The following is a 15,452-nucleotide window of genomic DNA, read 5'->3' on the forward strand; positions in this document are numbered from 1 at the left end:
CTCGAAAAGGAAAGAGGAAAAAAAAAGGAACTGTCTAATTAGGGAAACATGCAGCCGAGGCGAAGTGGTTGTTGTAGATGTTAAGATGTCCAAGCAAAAAGCGTCTAAACGCTATATTTGGAGGTAAAACCAAATGTGAGTGGTTGTATTGTTTCTGAGAGATGCACAGTGGGATCCACTGCTACAGTTGATCATGTTTTTTTACACTAAGACAAATATCGACGGTGTGACTGTCTAAATATGTTGCATGTTGCATCTGGATACGCTGTCACGCCTTCATCTCGGTCATGTTATTTTATTCTCCTGGAGCTGATATTCAGGTTGCTCATTTCTTTTGTTATCTCGGCTCCGACGGCCATTCAGCCGCCCACATACCTACTCGCCCACAACTTCAATGCACAATGCTGTCTGATGGTGAGTGCATAGAAATTCCTCAAACGCCTCTCTGCCAAGCTGTTAGAGCTGAGGATCTCTGGCTGGCTCACTTTTAGCCTGTGCCAGTCTAGTACACCCACGCACAGCCTCTGATGGGGGTTACTGTGCAGGTGAGTTGACGTCTCCACAGCCAAGCAGAGGTCTCGAGTGGGAAACTTGAACCAGTTATTAATTATTTTTTCTTTCTTAATTTCTTTATCTCCTGTGGCTGCTTGCTCCCTCTTGGGGTTACAGTTATCAGTCCGTGCTTAAAGCGCTGCACTGATAAATAATGTTGTTCAGGGAAAAGCAGAATAACCATCACACAAGAGGCTTTTCAATGTCTACATCAGGCAAATGTAATCTCACTGTCTTACTTTACAATATATCCACACTGCCTCTAGTTTCCCAGCTAGCGGGTCCTTACAGCTCCTCTATAACAAAACTTTTATCACGGCATTTTGGATATTACTTACGCTGACACATGAACAGTTGTAGAACAAAACTAACATCAGCCGCTCACTGTAAGTGACAGAGTCCTACACAAACAATTCTTCTACCAAAGTATGATCACTTGGATATAAGAGATTTTCATCCTGTCACCTCACAGCAAGAAGGTTCCTGGCTCAAATCCTGACTTGAGTTTGTATGTTTTCTCCCTGTGTCGAAACATGCAGTTAATAGGTTAATTGGTCTCTTTAAATTGCCCATAAGTGTGAATGTGAGTGTGAATGGTTGTTGTATCTATGTGCTCGGGGGATTTATCCAGGGTGTACCCTGCCTCTTGCCCAAATTAAGCTGGGATCGGCTCCAGTCCTCGTGACCCTGATGAGGAGAAGCGGTTACAGAAAACGGATGAATAGATTTTATGACAGTTGGTGAGTCACGGTCACTGTCAGTCAAAACTGCACCCACACAGCTGAGTTTTGTTGAGGATGAAGTTAGCTTTAGTTTTTGTGATGATAAACTAATAATTAATTCTGAATATTAATGTGATGAAGAACGTTTTGAAAGACAATTAACAGTCTGCCCGCCCATCGCAGCTGTTTCATGTGTAATACATGCTGGGTACAGAACATGAAAGTGTAAGGTGTAGTGTATGATAAACAGGCTCTTGGGCTGTACTGGGCCATGACCTAGAATGAAAATCTTCCACAAATTAAGAAAATGTGCTGCCAGTATAACAGTTACAGGTTGATCAGCTGTGCCCAATGCCAGAAAACATCAAATAAAAATATCAAATAACCTGTAGCAGTAGGACTTTTCATAGTGTGTGTGACAGGACAGCAGAGCTTGATTGAATGATGATATGTTGTAATAGTCTGAAACTTTTTTGGTCCAAACCCCCATTATCACCTTTGATCACTGAACCTTTTTTTAAAGTTATTGTGGAAGGAATTAAATTTGCGTCAAGCAGAGCAGAAAATGAATCAAGAAGAGCAGAGTGAATATTTCAGAGGATATTCATTCTAGTTTTGTTACATTTTATTGGCTGTGGATGTGTGTGGGTCGGTTTGATGAATTATGTAGCAGCCGAGCAAAGCTTCTAATGTCACCCCAAGAAAGTTGAGTGCAAGGAGGGAGACATAAAGGGACCTCTGAAGGATAACAAGTTTATATTGGAAATCCAATTAAAGATAAATGAAGGAAGGATTCTCTCTTGGCTGCAGAATAAAGAGATAGAGATCTGGGCTGAGAAGAAAGCCATTTATATGGAAATCCCATATGTATTAGTGTGTAGTAAAACTGTCCTGAAAAAAACAGTGAAAATTTTCATTGGGAATTTTATTTCTCTCTGCAAACAAAAATCAAGATAGATTTTTGAATTTGTCAGATTTTTTAATTTTTTACTTTCCTGTTGGCAAAACAGAAACATCTATGTCCTCATCGTTTCTTCTCCAAAAATCAAGCTAGATCCAGGCTGTCCTCACCACCTGTTACACATTATGTGTTCAGATCAAGGCTGTATCTCCTAAACAGAGGGTTGCTAATGAGAACCTCTTCATCCAGCAGTCTTTCAGCTTTGAGTGGCTGCAACTGTGCCGTAATCACACTGACAAGAGAAGGAGAAAAGCCTCAAGGATGGACATGTTCAAATATGCATGCAGCATTTTAGGCAACAACAACCAACCTACCTCTTAAACAGCTCTCTTATCATCTTCTCATTAACCTCATTCACTGGTAAATGACCTGTCTGTGTTGTGCCACTTGGTAAGATTACAAACTCTAATGAGAGCTGTACGTCTGGACGTGCTTACTTTTCTGATTGCAGTAAGGATGTAAAACACAACCTCACGACATGAAAGTTTAGTACATCCAGTGTGAAACACCCCAATCCAATGCAACGCTTCACTTTAAAGTAAAAAGCTACCAGCTTCACATTATCAATTAAACCTTACTAAACCGCGGTTGTTTGCTGTGTTACCAGCAGAGGGATGGATGGAATTTCACACCGACGCATCCAATATTTAACGTGATAGAGATATGACATTTGGCAGATGCAGAGACCAGCAAGTGCATGACCGTTTTACATGGTGTTAATTACATATAGAAACAGCATACACCTTAATGCACATGCTCCAGTTGTGCCAAAGCCTGATAAGCCAGGCTGTACCCTCACACGCAGAAGCCCTCACTGTACTTCATTCAATTTGTCCTCACACTCTCCTGTACTTTTCTCTATTTCACTTTCACATGTGCACAGACATACAGTACGTCTCCAAATTCATGAACTGGTGGAGCTGCAAACACTGTGCCACAATCATTCTGGCTCACTGGGTGGATTCCCAATTACACGCTGGAGTAGCATTACACTGTCATATTAAGAATTCAAATTCGGGCCAGACTGAGGGAGTTACTCTGGAGCGCTGAAAATGAATGACTCTTTGGAGAAACATGCGAATTGCCAGAGTCATAGTTTTTGTTTAAGATTAATGTGTAATCAAGGAGGAAGTGGGCCGCTGCAGCCAGCTGTCGGCAGCTTTCTCGCTCCCTGGTCGGACCGGTGACAGATTCAGCTGCCCCAGTCAATGATTTGAAGGATGTTACATACTTGACATTTCTGACAATTTGCTGAGTTCAGCTCACTTCTGCATGTCAGTTTGTCCCTTGCTTTTAAATTCATTTCAAGTTGACAGGCGTGAGGCAACTTCACAGCGTTTTATCTTTCTCAGGAGTCTTCATCTCATGTGAGGATGTGGACCCGAACTGCTGCATATTTGGAAAAATTTCTTTTTTTAAATCCACCATGTTGTGTTCAATTTTGTCTTTTTAGTGTTGTGTAATTTTAAAGTGGATCGTTGATATTTCTCTGAAAGGGGTTTTGATGAAGACTTCCTTCTATAACCTTTTTGTAGATATGAGCATCAAACTCCATGAGGTTTTTTTGGGGGGAGTAAATCATAAAGAGTCACTTTTATTGAGTTTTTAATAGAGGCCTGCGTATGTTGGACACTAGGACTAGAGTGAACTCGCCTCTGCTCATTTTGCTATATGGCTGTTTGAATAGAGCAAGGGTCTCCCCAGTTTTCTGTATTACAATACACATGTGATGTACACATCAATAATTTACCATGGAATAAATATCAAAGCGGAGAACCAACAAGTTCCTTCAGAACCCGGTTCTTTTCCAAGTTACTTTAGCGCTTAAAGACTCCAAGACTCAGAGATCAATGTTGTGTCAGACAATGGATTTTTTAGGTAATATGTTACATAAACACTTAATTTAAATAGAGTTCAGAAGAGGAAACAGGTTTTGTTCCAAAAAACATTTCCATGTGAAACTGAAATGGTAAATGGACTACTATATAACACTTTCTAGCTTCTGACCACTCAAGGCGTTTTTACACTACATATCTCATCACACATTCACACACTGCTGGCAATGGCTGCCGTGCAAAGTGCCAACTGCTCATCAGTTTAGAAGCTAATCATTCAGACACATTCACACACACCGATGGTGCAGCTTCAGGAGCAATTTGGAGTTTAGATCTGGCCCAAGGACACTTCGACATGCAGACCGGAGGAGCTGGGATCAAACCACGGATTGTCTGATTAGTGGAGGGACCTCTGCTAGCTACTGAGCCACAGCCGCCAAACCTATGGCTCACATCGTCACACCTTAGTCCATTAGGTGAAAAAAAATCAAGTTTTGAACAGTCATTTATTTAATCATAAATAATAACTATGAAATAAAAATATGTGGGTGGGGTGGTGGCTCAGTGTTTAAGGCTGTGTCGTGAAAATCCTGCTTTAAATCTGATCAATTGCTAACCCTGCATACTGCCAATATACTGGCCTGGCTTTATTCAGCTGATGAAATCAAACTCAGGGGGCTCAGAGAAAGCGTTTGATACGAGGTGCATAAAGGGGACATTACCTGCTAATGTACTGAAAACAACAGTTTTCCATTTGTAGTTTGTTCGCCGTTGTACCAGATGTATAATTCAGAAAAGAGGACATGGCCACACTAACCCGGCTTAAGGAAGCAGTGAATCTGAGTATGACTCAGTGCCTTTTGGGCTCTGAGACAGAGAGGCCAAGAGGATGGGAACATCTCTACAATACACAGATAGATCTACACAAAGCCACTCAGACTTCTTGCTCAATCATGATTTGGTGTCCATGGTAACATGATACTATCACAGTAGCTTCATGCTGCAGTGTAGTGTTACATTTGTTATGAAGCAGCAGTTCATCATATCAGATCAGATAACACATTTCAGCTTCACCGTGCTTATTAGTCCCCCCTGTATCACAGTGTTATACCACTGCCTGGTGACTACTGACAAATTGAGAGCATTTCTACACCTCTCATTGAAAGCCAAGTTTAGGGTGAAAGCCCCTGGGCAATAACAGCCTCAATCACGATGATCAAATAAAAAAAAAAAAAAAACCTGAAGCTATTACACTGTTGTAGTGTTGAGGGAGCACCGCCTGGGTTTGTAAAAGGTGAGGAGTCTAAACAGATCTCCTGCCAAAACGCCACAGTGGAGATGAATCCTCATTTTTCAGTGAGAGATGGTAAACAAAAGCCGGCAGTCAGTTTGTGTGTGAGTAATTGGCTTTTATTATGTCGCCTCCTTCTCAAGCAAAAACCATACCCATTCTTTAAAAATCTAAGGTTTCACTAATCAATAGCTGCTGCGAGGAGCAGTGAATTACCTCCACTGTCGGAAGTAAGTTTCGTTTCATAGTCTGGATTGGGAGAAACCGAGCACCACTGTCATTAAAGAGTCATCAGTTAAAAGGACAGGACAGCTCGTCCTCCGCTTGGGGATTCAGATTCTGCTTGAGTCTACGCTCTGCCTGCATTTCCTCAGCCTTTATCTTTTCCACTTGGTATGTGTGGCTTTGATTTAGCTTTAGGATAAGAATCTGAAAGGTCATACAGTAGTTTGTCTCTTCATTTCCCCTGCATACAGTATCTTGCTCTTGGCTGTCTCCCGTCTTAATAGATTCTGTTTTCTCTCAAGGCGTGTGTATCGCTGCGTCTTTCGCTGCTTATGTTTCTGTCTCTTTGTCTTCTATGTCTCTGTCTGTAGAATCTAGGTTCGTTACACAGCATTCCGTTTCAGTTCTCAGTCTCTTCAGGTCTCAATTCAGCTTTCTAAGGAAACTGTTTGCGTGTACGTTAGCCAGATTCCACCTCCACGGCTCTTTCACTCTCAGACAGTTCTAAGAAATGTTTGTCTGTATTTAGGGATTAGCTCACTCTGACCAGTGCAGTCTGTCGTTAGGATTTCAGACTTGGTTGTAATAATTCTTTTTGTGGGTAATCATTTCTTTAGTTTCTTTAGTCCTTCATCCAGCTTGTTTGCCAAACGGCATCAAGGACACGCGTCTTCAAAGACTGTCATGCATCTTCATAGTTGTTATGGGGTTAGTTAAAACCTTCCAAAATTCCACATGAAACAGAAAGGGGAGAAATGAAATATCACTTTTATAACTCATGGTGTCATGTGGTATACAACCACGAGGAAAATGACACCTTTTCCAGAGCTGGCAGGTGGAAAAGGTTAACTGCAACAGCAGGACAGTGTGTGAACACAATACTATTAGTAAAAATTCACAAAGCGGGTTGGAACTACATGCGTCAAGCGTTAACACCAAAGCAGTCGAGGTAAATACAATATAGATTTTGCCTGAGGGGGAATTTTAGAACAGGCTCCCAGAGCACTGAAGGGGTGGTGTAGTGTGCTGTGTTGTTAGTGTGTGTGTGGTGTGAGGGATGTGTGGTCAAAGCTAGAGGAGGTGTGGGTGTGTGGGTGGGGGCAAGGGCTATGGCCACTCAGCCCATTCGAGGTCTCATCCCTCGGCTCCGGGACTAGCCAGCAGGGTCTAACACTGCTGCTCGGCACCACCAGCAAGCTGCATACCAAGAGAAGCGCATCGGAGGATCTGCTACAGTCGACCGCTCGAGCTCTATGCTGCGCGGACAGTAACACACACAAAAACGCGAGGGGGCTGAAAAACATACCTTTTACTCAACGACATGTTAATGGTGCTCAACCTCGACCTATCTATGTGTATCAATGGTTTAAGTTAGCTGGTAACTACTGGAAACATTGTTACAGCTCGGGGGATATGGTGTAAATGAACCTTTCATCATCCGACACTCCAAGCCCTACACTCTGGCCCGACCATTGGCGCTCCTCTGCTGGCGTCAGAGTTTGACGCTCTGTCACTCTGAGGACCTGTAGTCCACTCATCTGCTGTCTGGCTCCCAGCGGTAGAATAACGCACAAGTGAAGACAGGGAACGCAGACTCACTTTCCACTTTTGCTGCAGGCTTTAAAAAAAATCTCCCCTCTTTCTAATATTCCACCAGCGTTACACTTGGATTTCATCATCCCCCCCCCTTTAAAAAAACAAAGCAAACAAAGCAGCGACATAGTCGCTCTAAAAATGCGTTTTTATAGCTGTTTTATTTGTTTTATGGAGAGGTGTGTAATGGTTTCCTGTCTATTCTACACAGAATATGAAATGCCAAAAAACAAGAGGTAAATAAGATGATTTGCAGCTGTTGTGCACGTTGAGCCACTGAGGGCACCCACAAGGTCCCATTTTTTCGACTCTAGTGCCTCTTCAGTCTTTAACTTAAGATAAAAGTGTTTTTTTTTTATTTTCTTTTCTTTTTAAAGATTTGTTGTATGGGCCTTTTCCGAGATTTATATTGATAGAGACAGCCTGAAGAGTGGACAGAATGTGGGGAGAGAAGAGAAGACATGCGGGAACAGAGCCACAGGGTCTGGCTTCCGCAGCAAGGTCTGTGCCTTTGCAACATGGGCGGCTGCTCTACTAACGAGCTAAAACGACCACCCGCTGATTTTCTTTTTTTTTTGAAGAACATAGACATTTTATTCTTGAGAACATTGATCCCGTTCCAGAAACCAACAATAAAAATAGCGTTGTGAAAAAACAAAGAAACATCTGGGTGGCACACCAGTCATACATTCATTGTACAAAGGCAAACTAAACAGGATAATTATTCAGAAGGGGGGGGGGGGGGGGGGGAGGGGGGGGGGTGGGGGGGGGGGGGGGGGGGGGGGGGGGGGGGGGGGGGCGGGGGAGGGGGGGGGGGGGGGGGGATCTCTTTGCCATATAGTAACTGCAAGAAATGAATTTGCACGCATGCTATTGCAATAAGTGATTGGTTTATCAGTGACAACCACAGCATATGAATTTTCACTGCAGTAAATTACACATACAAATTTAATTTGCAATTAAACTGTAAATATGCAGAAAGCATCACAGATGAAAGCAAACTGCACTCGCCATTGCCATTTAAACCTGTAATTATCATGGAAGATATGACCGTAGCGGATTAAATAATTAAAATCTACAAGCATATTGAATTACGTTAGATGTAAAAAGGATTCAGTTCGACGCCCAAGGTGAAGCATTGTACAGAATATCGAATGTGCTTAGTTGTTTAGAAAGATGGTTTGGCAGGCCAGTGTCGCTGTCTGGTCACAATTTACCCCTGCAGCAGTTTACACCGACATTGCTCGGACAGCATCAGAGATTCGGTTCTAGCCCCCCGCATAAAGGATTATATGCGGTTTGGGGCATGTGTCTCAGTCATCACACTACAAATGATTCTCTTATTGTAGTGTTTGTCAGCTATAACAAGCTGTCACGGTGAGCTCATGGAAAAAAGAAAATGTACTGTAGTAAATATAGTATGATCATTATTCAGGTTGCCACAGGGCATTGGAAAAGCGTAGAGTTAAAGCTGTCAACTCTTAAGACAAGCAGAAATAAAACTGATGAAAACATAATCTCATTACAGAGTCAGCTTTACCATCGTAACACTTTGTAATTGTGATTAGAGCGGCAAGGTAGTTTGCCATGAAACATCCACCATCATGAGTTCGTCAGAATGCGAGACCGACTCAAGCACTTCATGTGTACTTTGAGAGTGTCTCTAATTCTCCTTGGCCAAGCGTCAATAAATAATACAGCATAAGACATCAGAGGCTCCTGAACACTTTCTTCCCTCCTGACCTCACCATTGACCTTTGACTTCAGCAATTTCTCCACAACAATAATAAGTTATAATATTTTGCTTTTGTCTCGTGAAATGATGCATAATTTCATTTCTCCAGGCCTCAAAAAGGAAAAGAGGAAAAAAAAAGGAACTGTCTAATTAGGGAAACATGCAGCCGGAGGCGAAGTGGTTGTTTGTAGATGTTAAGATGTCACAAGTGAAAAGCGTCTAAACTGCTATATTTGGAGGTAAAACCAAATGTGAGTGGTTGTATTGTTTCTGAGAGATGCACAGTGGGATCCACTGCTACAGTTGATCATGTTTTTTTAAATATTTAAATATCGACGGTGTGACTGTCTAAATATGTTGCATGTTGCATCTGGATACGCTGTCACGCCTTCATCTCGGTCATGTTATTTTATTCTCCTGGAGCTGATATTCAGGTTGCTCATTTCTTTTGTTATCTCGGCTCCGACGGCCATTCAGCCGCCTCACATACCTCCACTCGCCCACATACTTCAATGCACAATGCTGTCTGATGGTGAGTGCATAGAAATTCCTCAAACGCCTCTCTGCCAAGCTGTTAGAGCTGAGGATCTCTGGCTGGCTCACTTTTAGCCTGTGCCAGTCTAGTACACCCACGCACAGCCTCTGATGGGGGTTACTGTGCAGGTGAGTTGACGTCTCCACACCCAAGCAGAGGTCTCGAGTGGGAAACTTGAACCAGTTATTAATTATTTTCTTTCTTTCTTAATTTCTTTATCTCCTGTGGCTGCTTGCTCCTCTCTTGGGGTTACAGTTATCAGTCCGTGCTTAAAGCGCTGCACTGATAAATAATGTTGTTTCAGGGAAAAGCAGAATATCCACTCACACAAGAGGCATTTCAATGTCTACATCAGGCAAATGTAATCCTCACTGTCTTACTTTTACAATTATATCCACACTGCCTCTAGTTTCCCAGCTAGCGGGTCCTTACAGCTCCTCTATACAAAACTTTTTATCACGGCATTTTGGATATTACTTACGCTGACACATGAACAGTTGTAGAACAAAACTAACAACATCACCCGCTCACTGTAAGTGACGGAGTCCTACACAAACAATTCTTCTACCAAAGTATGATCACTTGGATATAAGAGATTTTCATCCTGTCACCTCACAGCAAGAAGGTTCCTGGCTCAAATCCTGACATGAGTTTGTATGTTTTCTCCCCGTGTTGAAACATGCAGTTAATAGGTTAATTGGTCTCTTTAAATTGCCCATAAGTGTGAATGTGAGTGTGAATGGTTGTTGTATCTATGTGCTCTGGGGATTTATCCAGGGTGTACCCTGCCTCTTGCCCAAATTAAGCTGGGATCGGCTCCAGTCCTCGTGACCCTGATGAGGAGAAGCGGTTACAGAAAACGGATGAATAGATTTTATGACAGTTGGTGAGTCACGGTCACTGTCAGTCAAAACTGCACCCACACAGCTGAGTTTTGTTGAGGATGAAGTTAGCTTTAGTTTTTGAGTGATAAACTAATAATTAATTCATGAATATTTAATGTGATGAAGAACGTTTTGAAAGACATTAACAGTCTGCCCGCCCATCGCAGCTGTTTCATGTGTAATACATGCTGGGTACAGAACATGAAAGTGTAATGTGTAGTGTATGATAAACAGGCTCTTGGGCTGTAACTGGGCCATGACCTACAGTATGATGAAAAATCTTCCACAAACTTAAGAAAATGTAGCTGCCAGTATCACAGTTACAGGTTGATCAGCTGGGCCACAATGCCAGAAAACATCAAATAAAAATATTCAAATAACCTGTAGCAGTAGGACTTTTCATAGTGTGTGTGACAGGACAGCAGAGCTTGATTGAATGATTTGATAATGATATTGTGTAATCAGTCTGAAACTTTTTTGGTCCAAACCCCCATTATCACACTTTGATCACTGAACCTTTTTTTAAAGTTATTGTGGGAAGGAATTAAATTTGCGTCAAGCAGAGCAGAAAATGAATCAAGAAGAGACAGAGTGAATATTTCAGAGGATATTCATTCTAGTTTTGTTACATTTTATTGGCTGTGGATGTGTGGGTCGGTTTGATGAATTATGTAGCAGCCGAGCAAAGCTTCTAATGTCACCCCCAGAAAGTTGAGTGCAAGGAGGGAGACATAAAGGGACCTCTGAAGGATAACAAGTTTATATTGGAAATCCAATTAAAGATAAATGAAGGAAGGATTCTTCTCTTGGCTGCAGAATAAAGAGATAGAGATCTGGGCTGAGAAGAAAGCCATTTATATGGAAATCCCATATGTATTCATATGATGTTATGTAAAACTGTCCTGAAAAACAACAGTGAAAATTTTCATTGGGAATTTTATTTCTCTCTGCAAACAAAAATCAAGATAGATTTTTGAATTTGTCAGAATTTTTTATTTTTTTACTTTCCTGTTGGCAAAACAGAAACATCTATGTCCTCATCGTTCTTTCTCCAAAAATCAAGCTAGAATCCAGGCTGTCCTCACCACCGTGTTACACTATTATGTGTTCAGATCAAGGCTGTATCCTAAACAGAGGGTTTGCTAATGAGAACCTCTTCATCTCAGCAGTCTTTCAGCTTTGAGTGGCTGCAACTGTGCCGTAATCACACTGACAAGAGAAGGAGAAAAGCCTCAAGGATGGACATTGTTCAAATATGCATGCAGCATTTTAGGCAACAACAACCAACCTACCTCTTAAACAGCTCTCTTATCATCTTTCTCATTAACCTCATTTCACTGGTAAATGACCTGTCTGTGTTGTGCCACTTGGTAAGATTACAAACTCTAATGAGAACTGTACGTCTGGACGTGCTTACTTTTCTGATTGCAGTAAGGATGTAAAACGCAACCTCACGACATGAAAGTTTAGTACATCCAGTGTGAAACACCCCAATCCCATGCAACGCTTCACTTTAAAGTCAAAAGCTACCGAGCTTCACATTTATCAATTAAACCTTACTAAACCGCGGTTTGTTTTGCTGTCTTACCAGCAGAGGGATGGATGGAATTTCACACCGACTGCATCCAATATTTAACGTGATAGAGATATGACATTTGGCAGATGGCAGAGACCAGCAAGTGCATGACCGTTTTACATGTGTTAATTACATATAGAACAGCATACACCTTAATGCATCATGCTCCAGTTGTGCCAAAGCCTGATAAGCCAGGCTGTACCCTCACACGCAGAAAGCCCTCATCATGTACTTCATTCAATTTGTCCTCACACTCTCCTGTACTTTCTCTCTATTTCACTTTCACATGTGCACAGACATACAGTACGCTCTCACATTCATGAACTTGGAGCTGCAGACATCTGTGCCACAATCATTCTGGCTCACTGGGTGGATTCCCAATTACACGCTGGAGTAGCATTACACTGTCATATTAAGAATTCAAATTCGGGCCAGACTGAGGGAGTTACTCTGGAGCGCTGAAAAATGAATGACTCTTTGGAGAAACATGCGAATTGCCAGAGTTCATAGTTTTTGTTTAAGATTAATGTGTAATCAAGGAGGAAGTGGGCCGCTGCAGCCAGCTGTGCGGCAGCTTCTCTGCTCCCTGGTCGGACCGGTGACAGATTCAGCTGCCCCAGTCAATGATTTGAAGGATGTTACATACTTGACACTTTCTGACAAATTTGCTGAGTTCAGCTCACTTCTGCATGTCAGTTTGTCGCCTGTGCTTTTAAATTCATTTCAAGTTGACAGGCGTGAGGCAACTTCACAGCGTTTTATCTTTCTCTAGGAGTCTTTCATCTCATGTGAGGATGTGGACCCTGAACTGCTGCATATTTGGAAAAATTCAAACAGATTGAACGTTTCTTTTTAAATCCACCATGTTGTGTTTTCAATTTTGTCTTTTTAAGTGTTGTGTAATTTTAAAGTGGATCGTTGATATTTCTCTGAAAAAGGTTTTTGATGAAGACTTCCTTCTATAAACCTTTTTGTAGATATTGAGCATCAAACTCCATTGAGGTTTTTTTGGGGGGAGTAAATCATAAAGAGTCACTTTTTATTGAGTTTTTAATAGAGGCCTGCGTATGTTGACACTAGTGACTAGAGTGAACGCACTTCTGCTTCATTTTGCTATATGGCTGTTATGAATAGAGCATAAGGGTCTCCCCAGTTTTCTGTATTACAATACACATGTGATGTACACATCAATAATTTACCATGGAATAAATATCAAAGCGGAGAACCAACAAGTTCCTTCAGGTTCTTTTCCAAGTTACTTTAGCGCTTAAAGACTCCAAGACTCAGAGATCAATTGTTGTGTCAGACAATGGATTTTTTAGGATAATATTGTACATAAACACTTAATTTAATAGAGTTCAGAAGAGGAAACAGCGTGTTTGTTCCAAAAAACAAATTTCCATGTGAAACTGAAATGGTAAATGGACTGTACTTATATAACACTTTCTAGCCTTCTGACCACTCAAGGCGTTTTTACACTACATATCTCATTCACACATTCACACACTGCTGGCAATGGCTGCCGTGCAAAGTGCCAACTGCTCATCAGTTTAGAAGCTAATCATTCAGACACATTCACACACACCGATGGTGCAGCCTTCAGGAGCAATTTGGAGTTTAGTATCTTGCCCAAGGACACTTCGACATGCAGACCGGAGGAGCTGGGGATCAAACCACGGATTGTCTGATTAGTGGAGGGACCTGCTCTAGCTACTGAGCCACAGCTGCCAAACCTATTGGCTTCACATCGTCACACCTTTAGTCCATTAGGTGAAAAAAAAATCAAGTTTGAACAGTAATTTATTTAATCATAAATAATAACTATGAAATAAAAATATGGGTGGGGTGGTGGCTCAGTGTTTAAGGCTGTGTCGTGAAAATCCTGCTTTAAATCTGATCAATTGGCTAACCCTGCATACTGCCAATATACTGGCCTGGCTTTATTCAGCTGATGAAATCAAACTCAGGGGGCTCAGAGAAAGCGTTTGATATCGAGGTGCATAAAGGGGACATTACCTGCTAATGTACTGAAAACAACAGTTTTCCATTTTGTAGTTTGTTCGCCGTTGTACCAGATGTATAATTCAGAAAAGAGGACATGGCCACACTAACCCGGCTTAATGAAGCAGTGAATCTGAGTATGACTCAGTGCCTTTTGGGCTCTGAGACAGAGAGGCCAAGGGATGGGAACATCTCTACAATACACAGATAGATCTACACAGAGCCACTCAGACTTCTTGCTCAATCATGATTTTAAGTGTCCCATGGTAACATGATACTATCACAGTAGCTTCATGCTGCAGTGTAGTGTTACATTTGTTATGAAGCAGCAGTTCATCATATCAGATCAGATTAACACATTTTCAGCTTCACCGTGCTTATTAGTCCCCCCTGTATCACAGTGTTATACCACCTGCCTGGTGACTACTGACAAATTGAAGCATTTCTACACCTCTTCATTGAAAGCCAAGTTTAGGGTGAAAGCCCCTGGGCAATAACAGCCTCAATCACGATGATCAAATAAAAAATAAAGAAAAACCTGAAGCTATTACACTGTTGTAGTGTTGAGGCGAGCACCGCCTTGGGTTTGTAAAAGGTGATGGAGTCTAAACAGATCTCCTGCCAAAACGCCACAGTGGAGATGAATCCTCATTTTTCAGTGAGATGGTAAACAAAAGCCAGGCAGTCAGTTTGTGTGTGAGTAATTGGCTTTTATTATGTCGCCTCCTTCTCAAGCAAAAACCCATTACCCATGTCTTTATAAAATCTAAGGTTTCACTAATCAATAGCTGCTGCGAGGAGCAGTGAATTACCTCCACTGTCTGAAGTTAAGTTTCGTTTCATAGTCTGGATTTGGGAGAAACCGAGCACCCACTTCATTAAAGAGTCATCAGTTAAAAGGACAGGACAGCTCGTCCTCCGCTTGGTGGATTCAGATTCTGCTTGAGTCTACGCTCTGCCTGCATTTCCTCAGCCTTTATCTTGTTCCACTTGGTATGTGTGGCTTTGATTTAGCTTTAGGATAAGAATCTGAAAGGTCATACAGTAGTTTGTCTCTTCATTTCCCCTGCATACAGTATCTTGCTCTTGGCTCTTGTCTCCCGTCTTATAGATTCTGTTTTTCTCTCAAGCTGCTCTGTGTATTTCTCTTTTCTCTGCTCTGCTCTCTGTCACCCTTTCTTTCATTTTCTCTTTCTGTTTCTTGTTTTCTGTCAGAAGCTAGTTCGAATTTATTCAGACAGCATGTAATTTCCTCTCTCAGAGATTCCACCTCCACGTCTCTTTCATCTCAGACATTTCTAAGAAATGTTTGCTGTATTTCCTCCCTGACCAGGCAGTCTGTCGTTAGGATTTCAGACTTGGTTGTAATAATTCTTTTTGGGTAATCATTTCTTTAGTTTCTTTAGTCTTCATCCAGCTTGTTTGCCAAATGGCATCAAAGGCACGCGTCTTCAAAGACTGTCATGCATCTTCATAGTTTATGTGTTAGTTAAAAACATTCCAAAATTCCACATGAAACAGAAAGGGGAGAAATGAAATATC

At 41.7% G+C, this 15,452-nt stretch overlaps 1 protein-coding gene across 2 annotated transcripts in view; it reads left to right on the top strand.

Moving 5' to 3' along the window:
- The window catches only part of LOC104934908 (low-density lipoprotein receptor-related protein 8), an 83,542-nt gene that overhangs the window by 27,689 nt on the left and 40,401 nt on the right, over positions 1 to 15,452 (top strand). The gene's annotated exons all lie outside the window — the stretch shown is intronic.

Source organism: Larimichthys crocea, chromosome XII (assembly GCF_000972845.2).
Source record: "Larimichthys crocea isolate SSNF chromosome XII, L_crocea_2.0, whole genome shotgun sequence".
Taxonomy (NCBI): domain Eukaryota; kingdom Metazoa; phylum Chordata; class Actinopteri; family Sciaenidae; genus Larimichthys; species Larimichthys crocea.